The sequence below is a fragment of the Carassius auratus genome, chromosome 28 (assembly GCF_003368295.1).
Source record: "Carassius auratus strain Wakin chromosome 28, ASM336829v1, whole genome shotgun sequence".
NCBI classification, from domain to species: Eukaryota; Metazoa; Chordata; class Actinopteri; order Cypriniformes; family Cyprinidae; genus Carassius; species Carassius auratus.
The window spans coordinates 8402288-8416708 of NC_039270.1; the positions used below are offsets into that span (position 1 = coordinate 8402288).

At 35.9% G+C, this 14421-nt stretch overlaps 1 long non-coding RNA gene across 1 annotated transcript; it reads right to left on the minus strand.

The window, feature by feature from the left end:
- Positions 1-1776: 1776 nt before the first annotated feature.
- On the minus strand, positions 1777-3663 carry LOC113047617 (uncharacterized). Its single transcript, XR_003276320.1, has 3 exons — positions 3605-3663; positions 3405-3505; positions 1777-1816 (listed from the first exon to the last, which is right to left on the minus strand). It is a non-coding gene; the product is annotated as an uncharacterized LOC113047617 (long non-coding RNA).
- Positions 3664-14421: the final 10758 nt, after the last annotated feature.

A 14421-nucleotide genomic window follows, 5' to 3' on the forward strand; every position in this document is an offset into this window, starting at 1 on the left:
GCACAAAAGGTGATTATTTAAAGAATGTTAGTAACCAACCTGTTTTGGTTACCATTGACCATTAAGAAAATAAGTTGCACAGAAGACATTAAGTCATAAAGGTTTGGAACAACATGAGGGGGTGCAGTGACAGAATTTGGGGTGAACTGTCCCTTTAAGCAGTGGTTTGTCAATAAGGGCGTGACAGTAACATCTCAGGGTTGAAAATGTAATGATATACACTGTAAAAAAGAATTTGTTGAGTCAACTAAAAATATTCTGTTACCCCGCTGCCTAAAAATTTTTTGTTATCTTGACAAAAAATTTCTTGTTGAAACAACTTCAAATTAGAGTGGAGTCAGTCCAGGTAACACATTTCTTTAAGTTGACTTGACTATTATTTTCTAGTCCAGTCAACTAAATCATGTTGTGTCAACAGGGATTTTCTTTTTTTTTTTTTTTTTACTTAGATCAATAATCATAAACAAATGTTACCCCACTGCCTTAAATGTTTAAATAAAGATGACAAAACACTTTTTAATGTAATTTTTTAATGATAGAGACAACACTTTCATTCACATTTAAATTGAACAAGCAATTTGCTGTCAACACATCAACTGATAATTGATAAACAAAACAAAAAAATGCAAAATACAAACACACGTCTAAAGATCTGAACCGACACTTGAAAGTGTGATGTATAATAAATAACATTGGCATGGGATTGAGAAACAAATAGTTGCATTTCAATTCATCAGATCAAAACCACAGGGATTGTTTTTAATTTCATAACTCAGTATGAAAATCAGAAGGTTGAACTCTGCATATTAACCCTGTACAAGCTCACATGCACTCCCCCCACCATAATGCAAGTCATGGTCAAAATGAGAAACCAAGATATATGTATATAACATCACAATTAGTTACAAAAAATGAGTGTACTGTACTTCTGTATAATAAGATATAAATGGAATGAATGCACATGGAAGCACAAAGATCTAAACAGTCAGATTCTAAATTTCACAGCACAACATGACCAGACAGAAGTGTTAACATCAGAAGGATCTTGAAAGTTTCCAAACTCGTCCCCCATCATAATGCTACATACTGAAAATGTGTACATACTGTTTAAGAAAATGAGAGGTGAAACAACATTTGTTTACATGAGAACATGCATATTCCAAGTCATGACATGATAAACTTTAATGTACATTCTAAAATGTAGTGAAAGGCCCAAAAGAACCTAAATTTCCTTATAAAAAAAAAAAAAAAAAAAACACTACTTTTTAAGAAAGAGTGCTGTGGAGCCGATGGACACATCATGAACACTGAAAAGTGAAAGTGACATGACATACATTTGTGCTCTTCATTTAACCCATCTAAAGTGCACACACACAGCAGTGAACACACACCGTGAACACACACCCAGAGCAGTGGGCAGCCATTTATGCTGCAGCGCCCGGGGAGAAGTTGTGCCTTGCTCAAGGACACCTTATTTGTGGTGTTGAGGGTGGAGAGAGCGCTGGACATTCACTCCCCCACACCTACAGTTCCTGCCGCTGTAGCGAGCACATGGTGGGAGCAGCTGATCTTCACAAGTTTTTGCATAGCCTCAATGGTGTATTTAATGCGCTGGAGGTAGTGGATGTTCACTGCATACAGACCCATTAGGAGTCCAAATGCCTTGGGGACATGGGAGATGTCAGTGATGACAGGATGTCCAAATGAGACCAATGTTGGTTATTCCTTGGGAAGCACATCACATTGCTGTTCCTCAGTTACAATCAGAATGCCCTCTTCAGTTTCTTTCTCAACATCCTTAAATGTCACTGGATGGCTGGGAAAAGAAAAAAATATTACATTACTTAATAAATTTATAACAAATGAACACACATATGTACATACACTATTAAAGTTGTGTGTTTTGTTAAAAGAACAGCTACCAATAAATGCAAATTGTAATTCACCTTCAAGTGGAAGATATTTTGAAACATTTAACAAAAAATGAAAGTCAACTGTAAATGGTGCTCCTCAACGGCTTCGTTTAGAAACATTCAAAATAACTTCCTGTATTAAACCGTTAAAAGCCTGTACAAATTTCTTTGTTCTGCTGAACACAAAGAGTTTCAAATTCCATGGGAAGAAAAAAGTGTAAAATACACCCCCAGAACCAACTATGCTAAAAATGGGGGAAAATTATTTTATTCACTGGTATTCTACATGATTTCTGAATTACATAAAATGTGACAAACCAAAACAACATATTCAGGTTTTTTTTTCTTAATGCAATTCTAAGTGTCTAATCTGTCACACCATTTATACAATGATCAGAAAATATATTGGTGTAAATAGGTATTCCTTTTAAATAATAGTCTGTTGCACTGCATGTTCAGAGTAAAGCATGACTCTTAAAGGGTTGGTTAACCCATGTATGTTTTACTCACCCTCATGGCATTCTTTCAGACAAATCCAGTCGGATTATATAAACAAATATTTATGGCAATAGGTGGGTGTTTTTTTCAACAGTCCAAAAGTAGTAAAATAATGTGCATCAATTCATAATAAAAAGTACCTCACATGGCTCTGAGAGGCGAATAAGGTCCTCCTGTAGCGAATCCATGTGTTTTTGTAAAAAAAATATACATATTTAAAATGTTATTCAAAACATATTTAAACACTTTTCTCTCACTTTCGTGAGAGCCATTCCGGGTGGATGAAAATAGGACATAGGGGTTATGCATGCACCGATGATTAGTGACGAACACGGAAGAGCGGAGGAGAGACAACAATACACCAATCACGAAGTAAAATCAGAAAATTAGGCTTGCACGTATGATAGTCAGTGGAAGAGAAAAAAAGTGTTTATAACGTTTTAAATATGGATATTTTTCTTACAAAAAGCACATCGATTTACTACAGGAAGCCTTTATTCACCCCCCAGAGCCATGTGAGACACGTTTTATTGATGGATGGGTGCATTTTATTTGACTATTTTTGGACTGCTGAGAAAAAAACACACCTTTCTACTGCCATTAAATAACTTTGAAGAGCCAGGACAATTTTTAATTAAACTCAGATCAGATTCGTCTGAAAGAGGAAAATCATATACACATAGGGTGCCTTGAGAATGAGTAAAACATGGCCTAATTTTAATTTTTTGGTGAAATAATCCTTTAAGCAAAGTTGCTAATGGCCAATATGCTAGCACTGAATATTTTTCAGGATTCAAAACAGTATTCAGCAAAATAATAAAGAATGGGGAACAGGGTTTCTGGTGGTTTTATGAAGATAAATTGAACACTTTATAAAGACATTTTAAATACCAATTATAGACAATTCACGCAATAAAACTGAAGGGAAAATAATGTCAAATTATGTTCTCAAAAATTTTAAGCTGTTTTCCAATGCAATTCTTCTTCTATTACCTGGACCACATCACTGCAGACTGATGGTGCTCAGATTGGTCATCCACAAGCGTGATCCCAACAGTCATGTCCTTGATGAATTCCTGCACAGAGCCTGTGTGCTTTAATAAAAACAAAGGGATGCATTAAACAGGGCCTTACAATCGTAAAGCATATAGACTCCAATAAATGTGCATTTATAAATAAATAAATTTACTTACAACTTTGTCCAAGCTCTACAATGTAAATGCCATTTCCATTATGTCTGCATAGCATTTTGATGGATAACTGCAAAAGGACTCGCTGTGGTCCATCCACAGGATTATTGAATTCTGCGCTGAATCTTCAGTCATTCCAAAATATCATAAACATGAAAAAATACAAAAACATGTTCAAACACTGTAAAATAATAAACATACATATATAAATAAATCTTTACAGAGAAAGTCAAATGTATTGACAAGTTTGTTTTAAATGCCAAGGACAAACTATACCATCCAGACCATGCTTTTAAATGACAAAACACAGAATTATAACACAATAAAAGGAAATTTAACACCTTTGTGTCGATCGTTATTGTATCTCTATTTATACAAGATATATGCTATTATTACTTTTATTCTAAAATATATAGATTTGAACGTATGCAATTTACTTATGACCGTATATTCACCATAGACTGTATAAAAACAGATATTCACGCAGCATTACACTGGGTTCTAGGTTCTAGTGAGGCACTTGAATGACTAACGTTACTTCAGGAAACTGAAAGAAGAGTTTGTAACGCTACCTTCAGAACTTCATCTGAACCGTAGACTGTAAAAAATCATCAGAACTAGGCTTATGTCAGCGATATCAAATGTAACGTTAAGTTACGCGCTCCAGAAAAACTCTGAGGGAGGTGCTCATCTGTGCTGCTTATTCGTTTCCCTTATAACATGCAGAAAAGACACAGTTCGAGTAGTAATCTTCTTTTTGTCCCCTAATTTTTCATCGATGTATATTCTGACGAATGTCTTACGCTGTCAGGTTTAGAGCAGTTTCTTTTTTTTAATTCCCGCCGTTCTTAATCCATACAGTGATCCGCGTTGAGCTCTCGCGCTGTGTTTGAACGGTCTCTAACGCAGCCCTGGGCTCAAATAATACATACAAACTGTATTTTTATCGTTCTCCACACAAGTTCAGCTCCGCTGTCCCGCATGGGAGAATATCTGTTTTAATATTTATAAGGAAAATACTGTGGAACCGCCTGTATTTTGAGGCTTCAGAGTGCCGCGAAACGAACATTTACATACAGTAACTTACATACAGAATATACGACTCTTTAAACCATACTTACTCTTCTGAGACAACAAATGTAATTTTACACATTAAGCCAATGAATACGAATATTTTACTTACCAAAGTTGCATTGTAGTAAAATGTCCAAACTTTGAGGAGAAACTGACTAGAATGGCTGACGACCTTCTTCTGTCTTCAACAGCCTTCACGAGAATGACGAGATCTCGCGATAAGTGATGTTGTGAACGTGATATTGCTATTGAATTGAGTCAACAAATTTTTTTAAGTTATGAGGTCAAATAACCTAGTTCAGTCAACTTTCAAACTAGTTGAGACACTGAAAACTAAAAATGTTTAGTTGAATGAACAAATTCAGTAACTGCAAGTTGTGTCAACAAAAAAAAATTCATTGAAACAACTAAACTGCTAAATAATTTTTTACAGTGTATGCAGATAAAATTAGGTGCATGACATTATCATTGTATAGATGCCCTGCTCTACTTAACTCTGAAACTCTGATATCTAAAATATCAAACCAGATTGGAAATTAATAGGTAAAGACTTAAATTCATTTAAATAAGACCAGAATGGTCTATTTCATCAAGAGGCAATAATAAAACCAACAGTATAGGGGCCCTCTAACATTATACACACACACCTATTTTTAAAAACCTGTCCGGTTGGATTCTAAGGAAATCCCTAAATGCCTGAAATTCCTGTAAGTGTGAGATTTCTTCAGGAGTCTTGAAAAACATTTTCTCACTGTGAACAGTATTTGTAGTTTGTGCAAGGGAAGTGCCTGCATTGAAAGTTAGTGATGCTTTATTATTACTTGTGGGTTTCCTAACTGGAGTTTATGAGAAAACTTTATTTTTTATATTCAGACCCAAAATGTGACAGGCACAATGTTGCTGTTGTGAAACTGACCTTTAATTAGGAATAGTGACTGGCTGAAATATGTCCTCTCAGTTTGTTATCTGGTGAAAGCCTGTATCTGAAGCTAGGCAAGACTGCTGCTTGTCTTGAAGCAGGATTGCTCAACTCCGGCCCTCTAGAGCCACTGATCAAACTCACCTGCCTGTAATTTTCTAGTTATCCTGAAGACTTTAATAAAGTAATTCAGGGGCATTTGATGAGTGGAGAAAACCCTGTACTAAAGGTTTTTGACAGAGCTGACTGGCCTGATTGGTTCACCTTCTGATTTTGAAATTCGTCATGTTTTTAGCTTATAGTTTGAGCTTATTCTTTACTTGCACTTAAACTCAAGCTCAGTTGTGCACATTTTTGGCTTTGCTTTTTTGTGAAGAAAAAATTTGTCTCATGATGCATCATGTGGCTGTTATCGCTCACCGCCTCAATGTTATATGTTTTGCACTAATAAAGTTAAATGGTCCATATCAGTTTTGCTGCATTCATTTATAGAGTGCGTGCAAATGCAAACATATTCGCTATTAAGAGATTAGAACTAACACTACCTAGATTTGTGCATACACAGCAAAATTGCAAGTATTAATTCAACTCTAGCAGAGTTAAAATCAACTCCTAAAAAGTGTGCATATTGTCCCAATCTTTTCAGAGTTACTTTAACACTCTTCAAAGAGTTACAGGTTTAACACTATGAATGAGTTATATGTACACGGTACAGAGTTAAAAAACAACTCTGGTCCACGCCACAGAGTGTTGATTTTTCCGTAACACCAGTGTAAAGAGTTACAATTTAACACCTTTAAGAAAGATTTTAACTGTTGATATTTTAACTCCAGTGTATTGAGTTAGCATTACAAAAACTCTCCTGCATTGCAAAAAAGTCAAATTTAACACTCCTGGAATGTTAATATGACAATAAATAAATAAATCCACAAATCAATACATGATTACATTTATTTATTTAAATTGAAACACAGTAACTCTTTATCCCTGCACCAAAATGTCTTCACATTCAGTGTTTTCAATACAAGGAAACATGTTCTTACAAAAATTAAAACATAATGTTAAAGCAAATCAGTGAAAAGGCACAAAATACATATTCTTATTTGGTCCATATGTATTCTGAATTTCATTAGGTTTATCCACATTTTTCCTGAAGTAAAAATGGGTGCCGCCATTTGTAAATTCTATGGGTGTAGCTTCCAGTCTCATTTGCTTTGCTGTTTGCAGTTTGTTTTGTTGTTTTGTTGCTTGATATTGAAAATTGATGTGTCCTGTCATACTATTTTAATCTGTTATCTATATTAAGAACAAACTTGTTTGTAATGCAAACAGTTTTACCGTTTAATGCACGTTGTTATTCTCCTCGTTATAGCGGCTAATGAAACAGAAATCTCACCCATAGACTTACTTCCGCCTTGAGGAAAAAGGTGGATAGTGCTTACATTTATCTGCTTAAACCACAGCATCTCATTCATTACCATCAACCATGAATGCCAGGCCATACTTATCTGATGCTAGGCCCGGTGCAAAGTAAGGAGGGTTCCTGGGTGGGGGGGCTTATTCAGTCCGTTTACCCCCCAAGTGTGGAGTCTGGTGTGACTGCACCAGTTGCAGCCCCTAAGAACACCCTGGCTGAATGTATGTTACTGATCACTGAACAAAGTCTATGTCAATGGCGTTTGGACCCCCTTGGAGAAAGTAGTCTCTGTCTTTTTTTCAGGACGACAGGATGTGGTTCTGTGCTGTTTCCAGCTAAGCAAGAAATCCACTCCCACTTGCAGCATCACAAAAGTGCTCCTGTAAAGAATAATTTCACATCCATTTATCAAAGCTATTATTATCAGGAGACAAGTAACAGTTACAACACAATAATATTTTAATCAAAATTTTTACCCCTAAATTCTGTCATAATTTTTTTTTTATCTTCATGTGGTTCCAAACCTGTATATGACATACATGTCTTACAAGGTGTCTGTAGAACAGCATGAGTATAAGTTAATAACAATTCAGGTGAAACATTTGTTACAATAACAAAATGCTGAAAAACTATTGTTCAGTGATAATTCATGCTAGCTGCATTAAGTTCTCTAAACAATTACAACCTTATTGTAAAGTGTTGCCATCACACAGGGGTGTAGCACCAAATTCTGGGCCCTGTATACTCTCAATGTCAGTGGGCCCCCTACACATGCCATTGTACGATGCGGGTTATCAAAATGAAAATTCAATTTTGAATGATTTTTTAATTGAATATAAACAAGTATAGTGTTTAAATCTATTTGGCCTACTTGTGCTCAAATACCTTTAAACCTTAGGCTACATCGGGTTTGCATACTAACATTTTCATCCATGATACTGATGCAAGTTTTAAATTAAAAACATTTATTTTTGAACAGGAGAACACGAGACAACTGTACCCTCAGAAACCAATCAGATAAGCTAAGCCTGCCATAATGAAAAAAATTTCAATTATAAAAAAATAAATAAAAGTCAAATGAGATGTAATCTACATCCCAGTAAATGCCCAATGACGAGTCTTTTTGTTTGCGAAATCAGTGATGAGAACAGTGATATTGTTAGGCACATCTACATGTGCAGAAATATAGGCAGACAATTTATTAAGGAGTTTGAGAATATATCACACATTATAAGCAATAGTAGGGCTAGTAACTTTACACTGTGCTGCCACTCTTTCCACCACTCCAATAGCACTAGGCAATAGCACACACATTGAATCAAAAGCTACTTATTTAAGGTAAACAACTCACAATTAGGAAGCGGGGGGGGGGGGGGGGGGGGGGGGCGAATTCATTTTTGGGATTTCAAAGGGCCCTCTCCCTAGACGGGGCCCTGGGTAGTCAGGTCCACTTTCCCCCCCACTACAACGCCCATGCCATCACATACACATGCACACACATAGCCTACATCATACATATAATTATTTTATTAATATTGAATTTGTTTAACTCATGCATTTATACAATCAGCTATCTTTTTCCAACTCTCTTCCCTTGCTTTGGCAGCAGAAACAGTATTTCCACACATTTTGAAAAAGCAATTCATTAAATATTAAATATGCCTAATTCAGCTCTTAACTGTATTCCCTTGCTGTTTTTAACATTTATTCTAGACTTGTATCAGATTTAGTTTCTTTTATCCTCGATGCTGTTCAGTCGATAAACAGCTGTCCTTCACCTCTTGGTGGCGATGCTGTGTCCTTTCAACCGAAGAGAGACCAAAGAAGAAGAAACGCGCGGGAAAAGAGTCGCTTCTCAGCAGCGTGTTCATCTCTCTCTTCAGGAATTATTAAATCAACTGATATTTAATCAGTATAATGGAGATACTGGTTCCAACACCCACGAAAAGATGTCGTCGATTAAAGCGATTTAAACAGGAAGGCGATTTGCCAAAAGAAAAAAGAAAAAGAAATAGTGAAGTTCATTCATTTCCTTCATGCAACAGAGAGCAGAGTTTAAGTGAGGAGAATTTTGAAAGGTAAGCATTTCTTTAAAATAACTTAGTGAATGTGTTTTCCATTATTATGTTTATGAAGTTAGACAAGTAAGATAATATATTTTTTATGAAACATTTAATTGATTAAAAAAATTACTTTTTTTCCAATTTGCAGCAGATTTAAAAAAACAAAAAAACAAACCTAATATACGTTTTTAAACATTTTAAACGCATATTAAATTGTCCATTTTAATGAATGAAGGGCATTTTACACTGTAACTGCACATGGCTTGGTTTATTTGTATTTATTTATTTTTTGCCGCCTCAACAGTAACTGGACGGGTTGCGGAAGTGTGCTGCTTTCTGTTAGCCAATAAAAACACATCCTCGCGGTGTGTGTCATCAGTACTCGTGCACGACGGCTGTCACCCAGTGTAACGCGCCTCGGGGTTTCCATGTACCTTCATTAAACCGTGCACCTAGTAATAAAAAACGGAGCACATTCATATCAATGGGGTATGGATCGAGACTGTTAAGAGATAAAAACGCAAGAAACTTAAGCTTAGTTAAACTTAGTTTTCACCAGTGTGAACAAAGTTTTTGACGGATACATGAACACACTGATGGCTACACCAAACTCCAGCACGGGAAGCGGCTCCAGAGGTGATGCACACTTTTATTATTAAACTATTTGACTTCGGTGTGTTTTTGAACCGCTCGGATGTGTGTAGCGGCGTGCGCTGAACCTGTTTCCTACCTCGACGAGACTCTCCGGGATTAATTTAATGTTACTCGGGTGAAATTAATCAAGTTATCATCCACTATAAAGATATCGGTGCTGATGGTGGAGACTCACGGTGTTAAATACAGAATAACATCGAAATATAAGTTATCTGTGGACATTAGCGAAACAACGTCTCTTTTCACGGCGCGTGCGCTACACGGCGCTTTTCTGATGCTTTCGGTTAAACAGAAGTGATTGTAAGCTAGTCAGTGTCTAGTTTGATCCCATTTTAAACATGTTTAGCACTGAGAAGTGCTCGTTCACGCAGTTATAGTGTATCTGATGTGATCTTGTGGCAGGTGTGATATTTGGGTGTCTGTGGAGGCCTCTGAGAAGAGTCTGGAGACTCCTGCGCTGCTGTGGACCTGATCAACCTGGTGTGTATCTGAAACACTTACAGTTTATCACTTGAAGACATTTACTGATGTTATAATCTGGTGTGTATCTGAAACACTTACAGTATATCACTTGAAGACGATTACTGATGTTATAATCTGGTGTGTGTCTGAAACACTTACAGTATATCACTTGAAGACGATTACTGATGTTATAATCTGGTGTGTGTCTGAAACACTTACAGTATATCACTTGAAGACATTTACTGATGTTATAATCTGGTGTGTGTCTGAAACACTTACAGTATATCACTTGAAGACATTTACTGATGTTATAATCTGGTGTGTATCTGAAACACTTACAGTATATCACTTGAAGACATTTACTGATGTTATAATCTGGTGTGTGTCTGAAACACTTACAGTATATCACTTGAAGACGATTACTGATGTTATAATCTGGTGTGTGTCTGAAACACTTACAGTATATCACTTGAAGACGATTACTGATGTTATAATCTGGTGTGTGTCTGAAACACTTACAGTATATCACTTGAAGACGATTACTGATGTTATAATCTGGTGTGTGTCTGAAACACAGTATATCACTTGAAGACGATTACTGATGTTATAATCTGGTGTGTGTCTGAAACACTTACAGTATATCACTTGAAGACGATTACTGATGTTATAATCTGGTGTGTGTCTGAAACACTTACAGTATATCACTTGAAGACGATTACTGATGTTATAATCTGGTGTGTGTCTGAAACACTTACAGTATATCACTTGAAGACATTTACTGATGTTATAATCTGGTGTGTGTCTGAAACACTTACAGTATATCACTTGAAGACGTTTACTGATGTTATAATCTGGTGTGTGTCTGAAACACTTACAGTATATCACTTGAAGACGTTTACTGATGTTATAATCTGGTGTGTATCTGAAACACTTACAGTATATCACTTGAAGACATTTACTGATGTTATAATCTGGTGTGTGTCTGAAACACTTACAGTATATCACTTGAAGACGATTACTGATGTTATAATCTGGTGTGTGTCTGAAACACTTACAGTATATCACTTGAAGACGATTACTGATGTTATAATCTGGTGTGTGTCTGTAACACTTACAGTATATCACTTGAAGACGATTACTGATGTTATAATCTGGTGTGTGTCTGAAACACTTACAGTATATCACTTGAAGACGATTACTGATGTTATAATCTGGTGTGTGTCTGAAACACTTACAGTTTATCACTTGAAGACGATTACTGATGTTATAATCTGGTGTGTGTCTGAAACACTTACAGTATATCACTTGAAGACGATTACTGATGTTATAATCTGGTGTGTGTCTGAAACACTTACAGTTTATCACTTGAAGACGATTACTGATGTTATAATCTGGTGTGTGTCTGAAACACTTACAGTATATCACTTGAAGACGATTACTGATGTTATAATCTGGTGTGTGTCTGAAACACTTACAGTATATCACTTGAAGACGATTACTGATGTTATAATCTGGTGTGTGTCTGAAACACTTACAGTTTATCACTTGAAGACGATTACTGATGTTATAATCTGGTGTGTGTCTGAAACACTTACAGTTTATCACTTGAAGACGATTACTGATGTTATAATCTGGTGTGTGTCTGAAACACATTATATTAACTAATATTATAATGCATACTCATGCATCAATAGAAAATATGAATTTATATGAAACTTATTCTTTATTAACCGTGGCAAAAATAATTTCTCTGTATTTATCAGAAATCAAACTTTCAGTGGAAGAAACCTCTCCACATTTTAGTGGCCGTAGCTCTGTCCGTCCGTGGTGAAGATCCTCAAGCTGTTTACCTTCACCGAGCTGAGGTAAGATACAAACTGATTTTATTTGCTTGCAGAATTGTGGTAATGTGTATTTATCGCTAGGACAGTGCTTGTGAAACCTGTGAATACCCCACCATTTCGGATGTTTTCTTTCTCATCTGAAGCCGGATGCACACGTCATTTTAATAGTCCTTTATGATAGTTGCTCGTCAGACTGTACGAACATGATGATCATGTCACACTGTGGGATCTCAGTTTTCATTATCGTCACACATGCACGCACGTATAGGCTACACCCATAAATCGAGAGTGAAGGACAACTTTCACGATTTCAATCTTTGATAGCAAACTGTTTAGTTCATTAGGGGATACCTATCTTAACTCAAGCCATAATGATTGAAACACGCTGAAACAATTTAACGTAATAAACATAATGGATATAAGTCTATCAAATACCATAAAGCATCTGCTCATAAAGCTAGAACATTTCCATAAAAAAAAAAGAACCTCTAAAGGTAATAAATGAGGGATGGGTAGAATCGATGGCTATTCATCTGGGATAATGAACGCGATCTTGCGTAGCCTGTCAGTAATCTATGGCTCTGTCTATTAAATGTCGCTTTATTTGAAAGCAGGTGATGGTGATTTAGTGGTAATCACGGAATTAGATTTACTGACCAGATGCGCATGATCATATCGTTCGATATATTGCCCAGCCCTAATTTCAACACTTTCTCTCGTATTAATATCTTTGGGTAATTATACTGTATTACATTGCGTGCATCAGGGAGCCATTATTAATATGCGCGGCATTGAAATCACTTTTGAATGCGTGCTTGCTTTACTTTCGATATTCGCGATAAAAAACACTTGGAGTAGCACTTGGCAGAACTTACCACTATTGTTGTCACGGAACCAAAATTTCATTATTCTGTTTCGATACCAGTGAAAATCCACGATTCTCGTTACCAAAGCAAAACACAAAAATATTCTAATAAAAAAAAAAAAAAACACTTTTAATAACTAAAAATAAAACCAATGCCATTCTTTGTACTTATTTACAATTGTGTTTAAAGTTTTTCTACAAGTAATTATGAAAAACAGTAAACAAGTTTCACCCAACTTTAATTTCTTTTAATTTATGAAATTTAAACATTTAATTTTTTTGGTAAATAAAGGGTATTTGCTATTTAAATTAAAACATGGAAGAAATATTGTGTGATTTTCTTTAAAATTTCCTTTGGTTTTAATCAAATGAATCTGTCAAATGCTTGTGAAGTGACTTAGAACAGTTCTAGTGATGTTGTTGATGTATTTATGTCCTCATTGAGACGGCAGATGCTGAAATTACTGCAAGCTTCACGCTTCAGTATATGTAGTAAACAAACCCACACGTCTCTGCCATTCATTCATACACAGAGACTCGCAGAACATATTAAAATGTTCATATTAAAACAACACTAGTTCATATTAAAATGTTAGTTTCATTTTCATGACTGGATTTTGAGATTCCGTCCTCGTTTTCTGCTTCATGGAAATCATAGCGCTGTATGCGTCAAGAACCAGGTTGACCGGGTACTCGGTACCACCAGTACTTAAAGAAATCTGCTACCATCACATTTTCATTTTTTTAGTACCAACTTGGTACTGAAGTACCGGTCGTTTGACAACACTTTTGAACTTTTATGTACAGTATTGTAACTGGCCACCGCTAGTGATCTAATCATGTGCCTTTAGTGGCTCCGCAGAATGCGTTATTCATTTTCCGTGCCTTCCTTAATACAGATTCAGCACATCTCTTACCCTGTCGGGGGTGATGATGAGCCACACAGAACTCCTATTTGACATCGTCTAAAGTAACCGTTATTTGCCAAATGCATGTCTATATTGTTATACCCTACATACTTATACCCTCTGCTAACATGAACGCATCACCACCACATCAGCACCAAAAACATGGGGAATTGTTTTTAGACCATAATCGCACAACCTATTTGATATTCTATCATTAATTCAACTAATCGAATGTTAGGACATCATGACCCATCCCTATTACCTACATACCTGTTTTACCTACATACCAAAACAAAAATGGACCGGCTGCTATGAAAACAACTCCAGAATGAGCTTCAAAGAACCAAACAATCCAAGATCATGCCAAATCATCAACAATCAAATCCAGCTAACTGCGTTAGCAATATAGGAAGGTCACAAAAAAAGTAACTTCAAACACTCGACTATGTTATCAAGTTAATTTGGAGAAAAACCATGCCAATAAATGATATCTGTGTTGGACAACAGGTTTGTAAACCGGTGTATACGCATGCGAGACAAGCTATCACCAATCTCTATTGGTGTGGATTCTAATAAAGTTGTCGTTCTTGGTTTGAATGGTTTTTAAGATACAC